The sequence below is a fragment of the Arachis ipaensis genome, chromosome B02 (assembly GCF_000816755.2).
Source record: "Arachis ipaensis cultivar K30076 chromosome B02, Araip1.1, whole genome shotgun sequence".
Taxonomy (NCBI): domain Eukaryota; kingdom Viridiplantae; phylum Streptophyta; class Magnoliopsida; order Fabales; family Fabaceae; genus Arachis; species Arachis ipaensis.
The window spans coordinates 40,263,581-40,280,347 of NC_029786.2; positions in this window are offsets into that span (position 1 = coordinate 40,263,581).

Genomic DNA, 16,767 nt, shown 5'->3' on the forward strand with positions numbered 1-16,767 from the left:
CAAACTGGCACCAAAGCTGGCGTTTAATTCCAGGAATAGCCTAAGCACGAAAAAGCTTCAATACTCAGCCCAAGCACACACTAAGTGGGTCCCATAAGTGGATTTCTGCACTATCTGCACTTAATTACTCATTTTCTGTAACCCTAGGTTACTAGTTTAGTATAAAAACTATTTTTAGAGATTTATTTTATATCTTTTGATCATCTTTAGTCTTTTTGACAGTATTTTGACCATCTTATTTTATCATATTTTCACATTTGGAGGCTGGCCTCACGGCCATGCCTAGACCTTTTTCACTTATGTATTTTCTACGGTGGAGTTTTTACACCCCATAGATTAAGGTGTGGAGCTCTGCTGTTCTCCATGAATTAATGCAAGTACTATTGTTTTTCCTTTAATTCACGCCTACTTCTTCTCCAAGATATACTCTTGTTCTTAATTCAGTTAAGTCAGAATGAAGGGGTGACCCGTGACAATCACTCAATCTTCGTTACTCGCTTAGCCAAGATCAGGTGCCTGACAACCACAAAGCGATTTACATGATGTTCAACGTAGTCATTGGACGACAGCTGGAGTATACTTTCTTGGATATCTAATACACGGACCGAGTCTGTGAGATTAGTATCTTCGTGGTATAGGCTAGAATAATTGGCAACATTCTTGAGATCCGGAAAGTCTAAACCTTGTCTGTGGTATTGAGTAGGTTCTGGGAAGGGATGACTGTAAAGAGCTTCAAACCTGCGAATGTTGGGCACAGTGACAGTGTGCAAAAGGACAATGGTCCTATTCCGACGCTAGTGGGAACCGACAGATGATTTGCCTTACGGTGACAGCGCATATGGATTTGTTTTTATCCGAGAGGATCATACAGCTTGCCATGGAAGGAGGTAACGCATGGTTGGAAGAAGGCAATAGGAAAGCAGAGGTTCTGAAGCAACAAAGCATCTCCAGACGCTTATCTGAAATTTCCACTGATGAATTACATAAGTAACTTTATCTTATTTTATATTTTATTTATATTTTAATTATCAAAACCTCATAACCATTTGAATCCGCCTGACTGAGATTTACAAGGATGACCAAAGCTTACTTCAAGCCGACAATATCTGTGGGATCGACCCTTACTCACGTAAGGTATTACTTGGACGACTCAGTGCACTTGCTGGTCAGCTGCACGGAGTTGTGAGAAAAGTGTGAGAACACGATTCCGTCGCACCAAGTTTTTGGCGCCGTTGCCGGGGATTGTTCGAGTTTGGACAACTGACGGTTCATCTTGTTACTCAGATTAGATAATTTTATTTTATGTTTAAGCATTTTATTTTTAATTTTATTTTCGAAAAATAATTCAAAAAAAATTAAAAAAAAAATTATATTTTGTTCTTCAGAATTTTTAAGAATGAATTCTAGAGTTTCAGATGATATGTGAAGCCTGGCTGGCTGCTAAGCCATGTCTAATTTTTTAGACTGAGGCTTCCACTTATCATGGTAAGAGCCTTTGGATTCCCATCTATTTGGCTGTTGTATGTCTTTATTTGTATGCTGAAGCTTGGCTGACCATTCGGCCATGTCTAATTTTTTGGACCGAAGCTTTCACATAAAGCTTGGCTGGCTATTTAGCCATGTCTAAATTTTTGGACCGAAGCTTTAGACTAACATTGCATGATTCCTGAAATTCTTATTAAAAATTTTGAATTTCTTTATTCTCTTTTTCCAAAATTATTTTAGAAAAATTACAAAAAAATTTAATAAAATCATAAAACCAAAAATATTTTGTGTTTCTTGTTTGAGTCTAGTGTCAAATTTTAAGTTTGGTGTCAATTGTATATTTTGATTTTTTCTTTAAATTTTCGAAAAATACACGCATTGGGTTCTTTATGATCTTCAAGTTGTTCTTGATGATTTTCATTATTTGATCTTTAAATTTTCTTGTTTTGTGTCTTTTCTTATATTTCATATGCATTTTAGAATTATTAGTGTCTAAAGTTTAAAATTTTTTTAAGTTTGGTGTCTTGCTTGTCTTTATTTTCTTAAAAATTCTCAAAAACATGTTCTTGATGTTCATCATGATCTTCAAAGTGTTCTTGGTGTTCATCTTGACATCCAAAGTGTTCTTGCATGCATTATTGTTTTGATCTTAAATTTTTATGTTTTATGTCATTTTGTTGTTTTTCTCTCTCCTTATTAAAAATTCAAAAAATAAAAAATATCTTTCCCTTTTTCTTCTCATACATTTTGAAATTTTGAGTTGATTTGGTAAAAAATTTTTAAAATTTAGTTGTTTCTTATTAGTCAAGTCAAAATTTCAATTTAAAAATTTTAACTTTTCAAATCTTTTTCAAAAATCAAATCTTTTTCATTTTTTCTTAATATTTTCGAAAATTTTAAAATTAATTTTCAAAATCTTTTTCTTATTTTTATTTCATATTTTCAAATTTATTACTAACATTTAATGTTTTGATTAAAAAATTTTCAAGTTGTTACTTGCTTATTAAGAAAGGATCAATCTTTAAATTCTAGAATCATATCTTTTAGTTTCTTGTTAAGTCAAGTAATCAACTTTAATTTTTAAAAACAAATCTTTTTGATTTCCTTTTTAAATCTTTTTCAAAATAAATTTCAATCATATCTTTTTCAAAACCTAATTTCAAAATCCTTTTCTGATTTCTTATCTTTTTCAAAACTACCTAACTACTTCTCTCTCTCATTAATTTCGAAAATCAAATAGTAAGAAAAGAAATAAATTAAAATTAGAATTTAAAGTAATTAATTTAAAATAAAAATTTTCAAAAGTCTTTTTAAGTAATCAATTTATTTAATTTTCAATTAATTTCATTTTATTTCTCTTTTTAAATTTCGAATACTAACCAATAATTAAAATAAAAATAAAAATATTTTCTTTTTATTTTAATTTAAAATTTGAATTCTCTCTCTCTCTCTCTCTCTCTCTCTCATCTATTTCTATTTATTTATTTTTTTACTAACACTTCTCTTGTTCTTATAATTCGAACCTTCTCTTCCTCTCTGTGTTCGAATTCTTCATCTTCTCTCTTCTTCATTCTACTCTTCTATTCTTCTACTTACATAAGGGAATCTCTATACTGTGACATAGAGGAGTTCTATTCTTTTCTGTTCTCTTCTTTTTCATATGAGCAGGAGCAAGGATAAGAACATTCTTATTGAAGCTGATCCGGAACCTGAAAGGACTCTAAAGAGGAAGCTAAGAGAAGCTAAGGCACAACACTCTGGAGAGGACCTGACAGAATTTTTCGAAAAAGAAGAAGAGATGGCCGAACCCAACAACAATGGTGGAGATGCAAAGAAGATGCTTGGTGATTTTATTGCACTCTCTTCTGACTTCTGTGGAAGGAGCATCTCAATTCCTGCAATTGGAGCAAACAACTTTGAGCTTAAGCCTCAATTAGTTTTTCTAATGCAGCAGAATTGCAAGTTTCATGGACTTCCATTGGAAGATCCTCATCAGTTCTTATCTGAATTCTTGCAAATCTGTGACACTGTTAAGACCAATGGGGTTAATCCTGAGGTCTACAGACTTATGCTTTTCCCCTTTGCTGTAAAAGACAGAGCTAGGACATGGTTGGACTCACAACCTAAAGATAGCATGAACTCTTGGAAAAAGTTGGTCAATGCTTTCTTGGCCAAATTCTTTCCACCTCAAAAGTTGAGCAAGCTTAGAGTGGAAGTCCAAACCTTCAGACAGAAGGAAGGTGAATCCCTCTATGAAGCTTGGGAAAGATACAAGCAATTGATCAGAAGGTGTCCTTCTGACATGTTCTCAGAATGGAGCATCATATGTATATTCTATGATGGTCTGTCTGAATTGTCCAAGATGTCATTGGACCACTCTGTTGGAGGATCTCTTCATCTGAAGAAGACGCCTGCAGAAGCCCAGCAACTCATTGAAATGGTTGCAAATAACCAGTTCATGTGCACTTCTGAAAAGAATCCCGTGAATAATGGGACAACTCAGAAGAAAGAAGTTCTTGAGATTGATACTCTGAATACAATATTGGCTCAGAATAAAATATTGACTCATCAAGTCAGTATGATTTTTCAGAGTCTGTCTGGAATGCAAGCTGCATCAGGCAGTACTAAGGAAGCTTCCTTTGAAGAAGAAGCCTATGACCCTGAGAATCCTGCAATGGCAGAGGTAAATTACATGGGAGAATCCTATGGAAACACTTATAATCCTTCATGGAGGAATCATCCAAATTTCTCATGGAAGGACCAACAGAAGCCTAATCAAGACTTCAATAATAATAATAATGGTGGAAGAAACAGGTTTGGCAATAGCAAACCTTTTCCATCATCTTCTCAGCAACAGACAGAGAATTCTAAGCAGAGCCACCCTGACTTAGCAACTGTAGTCTCTAATCTATCTAAGACCACTCTCAGCTTCATGACTGAAGCAAGGTCCTCCATTAGGAATATGGAGGCACAAGTGGGTCAGCTGAGTAAGAAAGTTACTGAATTCCCTCCTAGTACTCTCCCAAGCAATACAGAAGAGAGTCCAAAGAGAGAGTGCAAGGCCATCTACACGTCCAACATGGACGAACCTGTAAAGGGGGGAAAGGCAGTGATTTCCAGTGAGGAAGACCTCAATGGAAGTCTATTGGCCTCCAAGGAGTTCCCTAATGAGGAACCAAAGGAATCTGAGGCTCATATAGAGACCATAGAGATTCCACTAAACTTACTATTGCCATTCATGAGCTCTGATGAGTATTCTTCCTCTGGAGAGGATGAAGATATTATTGAAGAGCAAGTTGCTCAATATCTAGGAGCAATCATGAAGCTGAATGCCAAGCTATTTGGTAATGAGACTTGGGAGGATGAACCCCCATTGCTCATCAATCCCGGAAAGTTCTTAATACCTTGTACCATAGGCACCATGACCTTTGAGAAGGCTCTGTGTGACCTGGGGTCAGGGATAAACCTCATGCCCCTCTCTGTAATGGAAAAACTAGGGATCTTTGAGGTGCAAGCTGCAAGAATCTCACTAGAGATGGCAGACAATTCAAGGAAACAGGCTTATGGACTTGTAGAGGATGTCTTGGTGAAGGTTGAAGGCCTGTACATCCCTGCTGACTTCATAATCCTAGACACTGGGAAGGAAGAAGATGAATCCATCATCCTTGGAAGACCCTTCCTAGCCACAGCAAGAGCTGTGATTGATGTGGACAGAGGAGAATTAGTCCTTCAATTGAATGAGGACTACCTTGTGTTTAAGGCTCAAGGATCGTCTTCTCTAACCATGGAGAAGAAGCATGAAAAGCTTCTCTCAACACAGAGTCAAATAGAGCTCCTACACTCAACTTCTAAGTTTGGTGTTGGGAGGTAATCATCAAGCTCTGAGTCTCTGTGAAGCTCTCTAAGAGCTCACTGTCAAGCTATTGACATTAAAGAAGTGCTTATTGGGAGGCAACCCAATGTTATTTAATTGTATTTATTTATTTTCCATGGCTATTTTATGTTTTCTTTAGGTTTATGATCATGTGAAGTCACAAAAACAACTAAAAAATAAAAAACAGAATGAAAAATAGCATAAAAAATAGTACACCCTGGAGGACAGGCTTACTGGCGTTTAAACGCCAGTAAGAATAGCAGAATGGGTGTTTAACGCCCAGCCTGGCAGCATTCTGGGCGTTAAATGCCAGAATGGGCAGCACTCTGGGTGTTTAACGCCAGAAAGGGCTGTCTGGCATCTGGCTGGCGTTAAACGCCTAAAATGGGCAGCAGAGTGGCGTTTAACGCCAGAAAAGGTAGCAGAACTGGCGTTAAACGCCAGATTTGGCACACAATGGGTGTTTAAACGCCAGAATGGTGTAGGGACTCAAATTCCTTGACACCTCAGGATCTGTGGACCCCACAGGATCCCCACCTACCGCACCTCTTCTTCTCTCCTCTTCACACCTTTCCATAACCTTCTTCCCCAAACACCCTTGACCAATCCCATCAAAACCTCTTCCCCAAACACACCTCACCTATCAAATCCTACCCTCTTTCCCACAATCTCTTCACCACTCATATCCATCCATCATTAAACCCTACCTACCTCACCATTCAAATTCAAACCATTTCCCTCCCAAACTCAACCCCTCATACACGGCTACCCTCTCTCCCTTACCCTATAAATACCCCTCCTTACCACCTTCATCTTCACACGACATACACACTACTACCCCCTTGGCCGAACCCAAACCACTACTCCATCTCCTCCATTTCCTCGAGAAAACCTTCTAAGTTTGGTGTGGGAAAAGCTAAGCTTTTTGTTTTTCCATAACCATTAATGGAACCTAAGGCCGGAGAAACCTCTAGAAAGAGGAAAGGAAAGGCAATTGCTTCCACCTCCGAGTCATGGAAGATGGAGAGATTCATCTCAAAAGTGCATCAATACCACTTTTATGAAGTTGTGGCCAAGAAAAAGGTGATCCTCGAGGTCCCCTTCAAGCTCAAAAAGAGTGAATATCCAGAGATCCGACATGAAGTTCAAAGAAGAGGTTGGGAAATCCTCACTAACCCCATTCAATAAGTCGGGATCTTAATGGTTCAAGAGTTCTATGCCAATGCATGGATCACTAAGAACCATGACCAAAGTGTGAACCCAAACCCAAAGAATTGGCTCACAATGGCTCAAGGGAATTACTTGGATTTTAGTCCGGAAAATGTGAGGTTGGCATTTAACTTGCCAATGATGCAAGGAGATCCTCACCCTTTCACTAGAAGGGTCAACTTTGATCAAAGGTTGGACCAAGTCCTTAGGGACATTTGTGTGGAAGGCGCTCAATGGAAGAGAGATTCAAGAGGCAAGCCGGTTCAACTAAGAAGGCTTGACCTCAAACCCGTGGCTAGGGGATGGTTGGAGTTTATCCAACGCTCTATAATTCCTACTAGCAACCGGTCTGAAGTTACTGTAGACTGGGCTATCATGATCCATAGTATCATGAATGGAGAGGAAGTAGAAGTTCTTGAGATCATATCCCTAGAACTCTACAAGGTGGCAGACAAGTCTTCCACTTTGGCAAGGTTAGCCTTCCCTCATCTCATTTGTCACCTATGCAATTCAGCCGGAATTGCCATAGAGGGAGATATCCTCATTGAAGAGGACAAGCCCATCACTAAAAAAAGGATGGAGCAAACAAGAGCGCCCACTCATGGACCTCAACAAGAGCATGAGGAAGTTCCTCATCTAGAAATCCCTGAGATGGCTCAAGGGATGCATTTTCCTCCACAAAACTATTGGGAGCAAATCAACACCTCCTTAGGAGAATTGAGTTCCAACATGGGACAACTAAGGATGGAGCACCAAGAGCATTCCCTCCTCCTCCATAAAATTAGAGAAGACCAAAGATCCATGAGAGAGGAGCAACAAAGGCAAGGAAGAGACATAGAGGAGCTCAAGAACACCATAAGATCTTCAAGAGGAAGAACTAGCCGCCATCACTAAGGTGGACCCGTTCTTTAATTTCCTTGTTCTTATTTTTCTGTTTTTCAAAAATTATGCTTTATGTTTTGTCTATGTTTGTGTCTTTATTACATGATCATTAGTGTTTAGTGTCTATGTCTTAAAGCTATGAATGTCCTATGAATCCTTCACCTTTCTTAAATGAAAAATGCTTTTATTTGCAAAAGAACAAGAAGTACATGATTTCGAATTCTATCTTGAAATTAGTTTAATTATTTTGATGTGGTGGCAATACTTTTTATTTTCTGAATGAATGCTTGAACAGTGCATATTTTTGAATTTATTGTTTATGAATGTTAAAATTGTTGGCTCTTGAAAGAATAATGAAAAAGGAGAAATGTTATTGATAATCTGAAAAATCATAAAATTGATTCTTGAAGCAAGAAAAAGCAGTGAAAAGCTTGTAGAAAAAAAATGGCAAAAAAAATAAAAAAAAGAAAGAAAAAGAAAAAGCAAGCAGAAAAAGCCAATAGCCCTTTAAACCAAAAGGCAAGGGTAAAAAGGATCCAAGGCTTTGAGCATTAATGGATAGGAGGGCCCAAAGGAATAAAATCCTGGCCTAAGCGGCTAAACCAAGCTGTCCCTAACCATGTGCTTGTGGCGTGAAGGTGTCAAGTGAAAGCTTGAGAGTGAGCGGTTAAAGTCGTGGTCCAAAGCGAAAAGAGTGTGCTTAAGAGCTCTGGGCACCTCTAACTGGGGACTCTAGCAAAGCTGAGTCACAATCTGAAAAGGTTCACCCAGTTATGTGTATGTGGCATTTATGTATCCGGTGGTAATACTGGAAAACAAAATGCTTAGGGTCACGACCAAGACTCATAAAGTAGCTGTGTTCAAGAATCAACATACTAAAATAGGAGCATCAATAATACTATTTGAATTCTAAGTTCCTATAGAAGTCAATCATTCTGAACTTCAAAGGATAAAGTGAGATGCCAAAACTGTTCAGAAGCAAAAAGGCTACAAGTCCCGCTCATCTAATTGGAACTAAGTTCATTGATAAGTTTGGAATTTATTGTATATTCTCTTCTTTTTATCCTATTTTGTTTTTAGTTGCTTGGGGACAAGCAACAATTTAAGTTTGGTGTTGTGATGAGCGGATAATTTATACCCTTTTTGGCATTGTTTTTACATAGTTTTTAGTATGTTTTAGTTACTTGTTATTATATTTTTATTAGTTTTATTCAAAGATAACATTTCTGGACTTTACTATGAGTTTGTGTGTTTTTCTGTTATTTCAGGTATTTTCTGGCTGAAATTGAGGGACCTGAGCAAAAATCTGATTCAGAGGCTGAAAAAGGACTGCAGATGCTGTTGGATTCTTACCTTTCTGCACTCAAAATAGATTTTCTGGAGTTACAGATATCCAATTGGTGCGCTCTTAATTGCGTTGGAAGGTAGATATCCTGAGCTTTCCAGCAATATATAATAGTCTATACTTTGCCCGAGATTTGATGGCCCCAACTGGCGTTCAAAGTCAGCCTAAAACATCTTGGCGTAAAACGCCCAAAATGGCACTAGAATTGGAGTTAAACGCCCAAACTGGCACCAAAGCTGGCGTTTAACTCCAGGAATGGCTAGGCACGAAAAAGCTTCAATGCTCAGCCCAGGCACACACCAAGTGGGCCCCAGAAGTGGATTTCTGCACTATCTGCACTTAGTTACTCATTTTCTGTAACCCTAGGTTACTAGTTTAGTATAAAAACTATTTTTAGAGATTTATTTTATATCTTTTGATCATCTTTAGTCTTTTTTACAGTCTTTTGACCTTCTTATTTTATCATCTTTTCATATTTGGAGGCTGGCTTCACGGCCATGCCTAGACCTTTTTCACTTATGTATTTTCTACGGTGAAGTTTTTACACCCCATAGATTAAGGTGTGGAGCTCTGCCGTTCTTCATGAATTAATGCAAGTACTATTATTTTTCCTTCAATTCACACCTACTTCTTCTCCAAGATATACTCTTGTTCTTAATTCAGTTAAGTCAGAATGAAGGGGTGACCCGTGACAATCACCCAATCTTCGTTACTCGCTTAGCCAAGATTGCGTGCCTGACAACCACAAAGCGATTTACATGATGTTCAACGTAGTCATTGGACAACAGATGGAGTATACTCTCTTAGATATCTAATACACGGACCGAGTCCGTGAGATTAGTATCTTCGTGGTATAGGCTAGAATAATTGGCAACATTCTTGAGATCTGGAAAGTCTAAACCTTGTCTGTGGTATTGAGTAGGATCCGGGAAGGGATGACTGTAAAGAGCTTCAAACCTGCGAATGTTGGGCACAGTGACAATGTGCAAAAGGACAATGGTCCTATTCTGACGCTAGCGGGAACTGACAGATGATTAGCCGTGCGGTGACAGCGCATATGGATTTGTTTTCATCCGAGTGGATCATATAGCTTGCCATGGAAGGAGGTAACGCATGGGTGGAAGAAGGCAATAGAAAAGCAGAGGTTCTGAAGCAATAAAGCATCTCCAGATGCTTATCTAAAATTCCCACCAATGAATTACATAAGTAACTTTATCTTATTTTATATTTTATTTATATTTTAATTATCAAAATCTCATAATCATTTGAATCCGCCTAACTGAGATTTACAAGGATGACCATAGCTTGCTTCAAGCCGACAATCTCCGTGGGATTGACCTTTACTCACGTAAGGTATTACTTGGACGACCCAGTGCACTTGCTGGTCAGCTGCACGGAGTGTTGAGAAAAGTGTGAGAACACGATTTCGTCGCACCATAACCTCTCCTAAAACTCAGATATTTCCACCCTTCAAGTGTTTCATCTAAACCAAACATCTCTCAAACCCTTCTCAACCTTTCAAAACACCCAACAATTCTCAACATAAATATTATTGACTTGTTATCTTTAGTTGTCTTTAAGTTATTAAATTTTTTAACATTAGGGCAGCAAACAAGTTATTCAAATCCTAATCCATCCACTAAGAGGCTTCAAGCATTGTTACTAATTAATTTTGTTACATAAAAAATATGAAATCAATTAACTAGTTCCATTTAATAAATCTCATTTATCCAAAATAGTCCAATTTAATCCATAAGACCCACACATTCACTAAAAATATAGTTTCTCACGTTGATATCGATTTATGATAATTTCTTGAAATAATAGGTTTAAGAAAAAGCCCCTACCTCAAAGTAACTCAACTACGCGATTGAAATAACAGCAATAACATAAATGTGACAACACCAGCAACATTATTTCCACAAAAATTTCCCAATTATAATCGTAACAGCGGCAGTACTAGCAGTTCCGATGACTCCCCGCAGCAGCGATAGAAATAATCACAGCATGCAATTATGGTAACTCAATTCTACGATATCAACACCTCAAAATCTTCAACAAACTAATAATAAGACACTAGCGATGATGGTTCCAGAACAAGAATACTTACTGTAACCAAGGAAGAACAAGAGAATGGAGTAGTAGCAGCTCCAGTGACCCTCATTGATGATAAGGGTGGTGACGAACAGGACAGAACAGGTGCAACCAAGGTAGAGCTAGGGCAAGTTAGCAGTGGCTCCGACGGTTTAGCAGCAGCAGCAACAATGATGTCTCTCCGATGACAAGCTCCGTCGACGGCGATAGTAGGCGCGGCGGTGACCCCTCTTTCATGGCGTTTCCCTCTCTTTTCCCTGTTTTGGGTTCGTTCTCTCCTCTGCTGGGTTCAGCAACTGTGGTAGCCCTAACAAGGACAGCAATAATCGAAGCTTCAGTGGTAGCAAAAAGACATGACGGCGACAAGGCTGGTAGCAACAGGCTGTGATGGCAACCTAGTGGTAGCGGTAGAGTGCGACGGCACGAGACAGCGCCTCCTTCTCCTTTTCTCTCCCATGTCTTTTCCTTTCTTTCTCCCACACGATAATGATGGCGACGACGGTAGCACTCCTCGCCAGCTTCGTTCTCTTCTTCCCCTTCTCCCTCTCTGCGTGTGTATGTGTGTGACAGAACAAGAGCGAGTGGCGGCTGAGAGTGTGTATGTGTGTGTCTTTTCGGTTAGTGTAGTAGTTGTATTCCAATATAATTATTTTAAGAACTCTTTATTTATCAACTAACTAATTAGTTTCAAATAAGTACTTTAAATTAAAATTAGAGATAATCAAATTAATTTTCATTTATTCATATAATTAAATTCAAAATCTTAATATTCAAATTAAGTTAACAAATTCTCATTATTTTTCAATTACTAAAATTTTAAATTTTAATTAAGGAAATACCCAAATTATTAATTTCAATTAAGCAAATATCTAATTAAATAGAATAAGATTCTTAATAAATTTAAACTCATTCTCATAAAAAATTAATTTAAATACCTTCAATAAAATAATTTCTATAGTAAAAAATTCAATTTAATAGAATAAAACATAATTTATTTATAATTAAATTTTCTAAAATAAGAGGTGTTACATGCATGATTGGATCACTATTGTACTTCTCTGCCAGTAGACCTGACATCATGATAAATATTGATATGTTCTCTAAATTTCAATCCAACCCTAACTAATCACGTTTTACTACTGTAAAAAAATTATGAAAAAAGTACAACTAAACTTGGTTTATGGTATGAAAAAGATACAAATTCTGAAGTGATTAATTACACTAAAACTGATTTTGCATATTATTTTGGATAAGAAAAACTGTTAAATTGAGTAATTTTCTTGAGTTGGTATATAATGTTTAGAACTAGTTTTTGTCTTTTAATAGAAGGAGTTTTAAAATAAAAAGGTGGTTGAGAAAGAGGGAACTCGCAAGGGTGGCTAAGTCCTATTTTTAGAGGAGGTTATGTCCGAATTTTTATAAAAATATAACAATTTAGTTAAATTGAAATAAGTTAATCAAGTTTTGAACGTATTATTAATGAATTGGATACTTGATAGCTGGGAAGAGATGTTTAAGTGCTTGAAAATGGTTTTAGTTAAGATGTTGCAAAAGTGAAAATCGTAAAGTTTGTACAGTATGAGTGAATAGAGAAAGAAAGAGAAAAGAGGAATAAAAGAAAGAGAATGGGAACAAAGAGTTGAGCCTTGTGATATGATCATTTATTGTATGCTCACCTGCTGTTTTTCCGTTAGCCCTAGAGGTCCTGTAGGCCAAGTTCACCTATAGAGAGAGTTGTTATTCGTATAGGCCGAAGTTTACCTATAGTGGATATCATTTGTGTACCTCAAGGTGTTGCTCCTGTAGACAAGTTCACCTACAATGAGTTGTGATTCCTGTAAGCCGAAATTCACTTACAGGGATGCCATTTCTGTAAGCCAAAGTTCACTTACAGAGGTGCCATTTCTGTAAGCCGAAGTTCACTGGTGCGGCGAAATTGTGATCATCAATGGTGCCAACAGCTTGGTACGCACAATTGTAATCTCAACTCTTTATCACAACTCCGCACAACTAACCAGCAAGTGCACTGGGTCGTCCAAGTAATAAACCTTACGTGAGTAAGGGTCAATCCCACGGAGATTGTCGGCTTGAAGCAAGCTATGGTCATCTTGTAAATCTCAGTCAGGCAGATTCAAATGGTTATGGAGAATTGATAATTAAAAGATAAATAAAACATAAAATAAAGATAGAGATACTTATGTAATTCATTGGTGAGAATTTCAGATAAGCGTATGAAGGTGCTTTTTCCTTCTGAATCTCCGCTTTCCTACTGCTTTCATCCAATCCTTCATACTCCGTTTCATGGAAAGCTTTATGTAGGGCATCACCGTTGTCAATGGCTACATTCCGTCCTCTCAGTGAGAATGGTCCAAAATGCGCTGTCACCGCACGGCTAATCATCTGTCGGTTCTCGATCATACTGGAATAGGATTCAGTAATCCTTTTGCGTCTGTCACTACGCCCAGCACTCGTGAGTTTGAAGCTCGTCACAGCCATCCCTTCCCAGATCCTACTCGGAATACCACAGACAAGGTTTAGACTTTCCAGATCTCAAGAATGGCCGCCAATAATTCTAGCCTATACCACGAAGACTCTGATCTCACGATCAGGAGGCTAAGAGATATGCTTCAAGCTTGTTTGCATGTAGAACAGAAGTGTTTGTCAGGCACGCGTTCATAAGTGAGAATGATGATGAGCGTCACATAATCATCACATTCATCATGTTCTTGTGTGCGAATAAATATCTTAGAGAAGAAATAGGCATGAATTGAATAGAAAAACAATAGTACTTTGCATTAATTCATGAGGAACAGCAGAGCTCCACACCTTAATCTATGGTGTGTAGAAACTCTACCGTTGAAAATACATGAGAATAAGGTCCAGGCATGGCCGAATGGCTAGCCTCCATGATCTAAGAACTAAACATCCAGAGATGTACAAAGGATAATCCAAAGATGTAAAAACAATAGTAAAAAGTTCTATTTATACTAAACTAGTTACTAAGGTTTACAGAGATAAGTAAATGATGTAGAAATTCACTTCCGGGCCCACTTGGTGTGTACTTCACAGAAAAACACATAAACTCATAGTAAAGTCCAGAAATGTGATTTTTTATTTAAAAACTAATAAAAATATATTAAAAACTAACTAAATCATACTGAAAACTATGTAAAAATAATGCCAAAAAGCGTATAAATTATCCGCTCATCATTCACCTACAGAAAGTTATTGTGTTGTGTTTAGACTATTCCTGTAAGCCAAAGTTCACTTACAGGGATGCAATTTTTGTTGGCCGAAGTTCACCTACAGAGATAAAGCCATATCTGATGAATGAGCATCTTATACCCTTTTTCCTAGCATTTTCTAGTTGTTTTTAGTTCGATTTTATTAAGTTTTATTATATTTTAGTGAAAAAATATTCTTTGGATTCTACTTTGAGTTTTTGTGGTGTTTTTATGATTTCAGGTGAATTTCGGGAGAATTTGGCAGAGTTTTGTGCAACAATAAAGAAAAGATAGTAGATGTTGTCAACCCTGACCTCCTTGTATTCCATCGAGCATAACTTGAGCTATAAACATCCAATTGATGCGGTGTCAACAATGTTAGAAATCCAACTTCCAGAGATTTTCAATGATATATAATAGTTTATACTTTTCTTCTAGAATCACTGCCAAATCTGGCGCTAAACACTAAGCCGGGCATTTAGCACCCAAGAGGGACAAAACCAGTGCCAGAAACTCCCCCCTGCTGGCACTAAACACCCACCTGGCGCTGAACACCAGTAGGAGACCTCAACATACACAAATTTTGACCCCTTTTGGGGCGTTTAACGCCCATTAATGGTGTTAAACGTCAGCAATAGCCCGAATCACTCCTCTTTGGGCCTCTCAAGTGGATTTAGCACTTCTTAGCCTATTTTATTTTCTTTTTATAGTTTTTATTTACAAATAATATCTTTTTAGGTCTAGAATTTTTTTATTAGGTTTGTATTTAAAAGAAAAGATCAATTAGGTTTAGAATCTTCTTCCTTCCGTACTTTTCAAAACCCTGTATTCTTTGTAGTTTCTGAGCAACTAAACCTCCTGGTTAAGGTTAGGAATTCTGTTTATTTCTATGGAATAAGATTATTATTCATCTATTTTATATATGTTTGATTCAATTCTAAGATGTGTTTTCGTTCTTAATCTATTAAAACTGGGTGGAACGGGAGTATGATCCTTTTTCTACATGAATTCTTGTGATTCTCGGGAGAGTTCACTTGAACTACAGCTTGAGAACACACCTCCTAGATAGCTAATCCACAACCTGTTGGGGCCAAGCAATATCTGTTCAGCTGGGATATAGGGTGGTTAGGGTCTTTGTGGTATAAACTAGCACTTTGAACTTCACCCTCCAATCCGAATTGAATGACCACGGGAGTGGCATTTGATGAGGATCAGAGGAGATTAAATCACTAAGGGATTAGGGTTTAATCACTTACAGTTTGCCATGGGATGAATCATTCATTGTTAAAATAGTTAATAAGTTTTAATCCGGAAAGATAAACATATATGAGACCTTAACTTTTTTCGCATCATTGTTTTATACCAGACCTTTTATTGCTTTTCTTATTTATCTATTTATGCGTTCTCAACAACAACCCCTTTTACTATTTGCCTGACTAAGTCCAACAAGATAGCTATTGCTTGCTCAGTCTGACAATCCTTGTGGGATCGACCCTCACTCACCTGAGGTATTACTTGGATGATCCGGTGCACTTGCCGTAGATTGTTCGTGATTGACAACTACTGGTTGTCATGTTACTTAGATTAGGTATTTTTTTCAGTTTTGTTTATTTATTTTTCTCTTTCAATTTTTTTATTTTTAAATTTTATTTATTTTCCCTTAATTTTTGAATTTTTTTCTATTTATTTTCCCTTATTTTTTATTTTAAGTTTAGTGTCTTTTCTTAGTTTCATTTATTTATTTGTCTTTTATTTTTCAAATTAGTTCTTGTTTATTTTTCATTAATTTCAGAAATTAAGTTTGGTGTTCCTTTAGTATCCTCCCTTTTTATTTTTGAAAGTTTGGTGTCTTGACCTCTTGATTTTAGAAATTTTAATCTAATTTTCTTGTTATTTACGAAATTGTTTATTTTTCTTTTAATTTTTGATCTTGATTTTATTAATTCCCATTTAATTTCTGATTTTAAGTTTGGTGTCTTTTAGTGTTTTTTCCTTTTTATTTTTTTCAAAAATTTTAGTTTAGTTTCTCATTCTTGTTTTCAAATTTTTCAGTTTAATCGCTTGCGTTAATTTTTTTATTTCTTATTTGTTAGATATCTCACTGGGAGCTTTCTAGACTTTGACATATAGACTCCCACTTTTCTTTGTCTCTTGTTTGTGTATGCATGATTAGGGAGACTTCACTATGGATCCGAATGGGAATGCACAATTTAGAAGAATCCTAGGCTCTTACACAGCCCCCACTCCTGATTTCTATGGAAGGAGCATTAGTGTGCCTCCTATTGGGGCAGATAATTTTGAGCTCAACCCATGGCTGATCATCCTAGTGCAGTAAAATTGCCTGTTTCAGGGACTTTCGCACGAAGATTCTAGTATGTTCATCTCTGACTTCCTGCGAATCTGAGGTATTGTGAAGACTAAGGGAGTGGATCCTGAAATCTATAAGCTAATGTTCTTCTCATTTGCTGTGAGGGATAAAACCAAGAGTGGCTTGATACTCACCCCAAGGAGAGCTTGGATACTTAGGACAAGGTGGTTAACGAGTCCCTAAACAAGTTCTTTCCCCCACGGAGATTGACAAAGCTGAGGAAAGATGTTCAGACCTTTGGGCAGGGAGAAAGTGAGTCCCTCTATGATGCTTGGGAGAGGTAGAA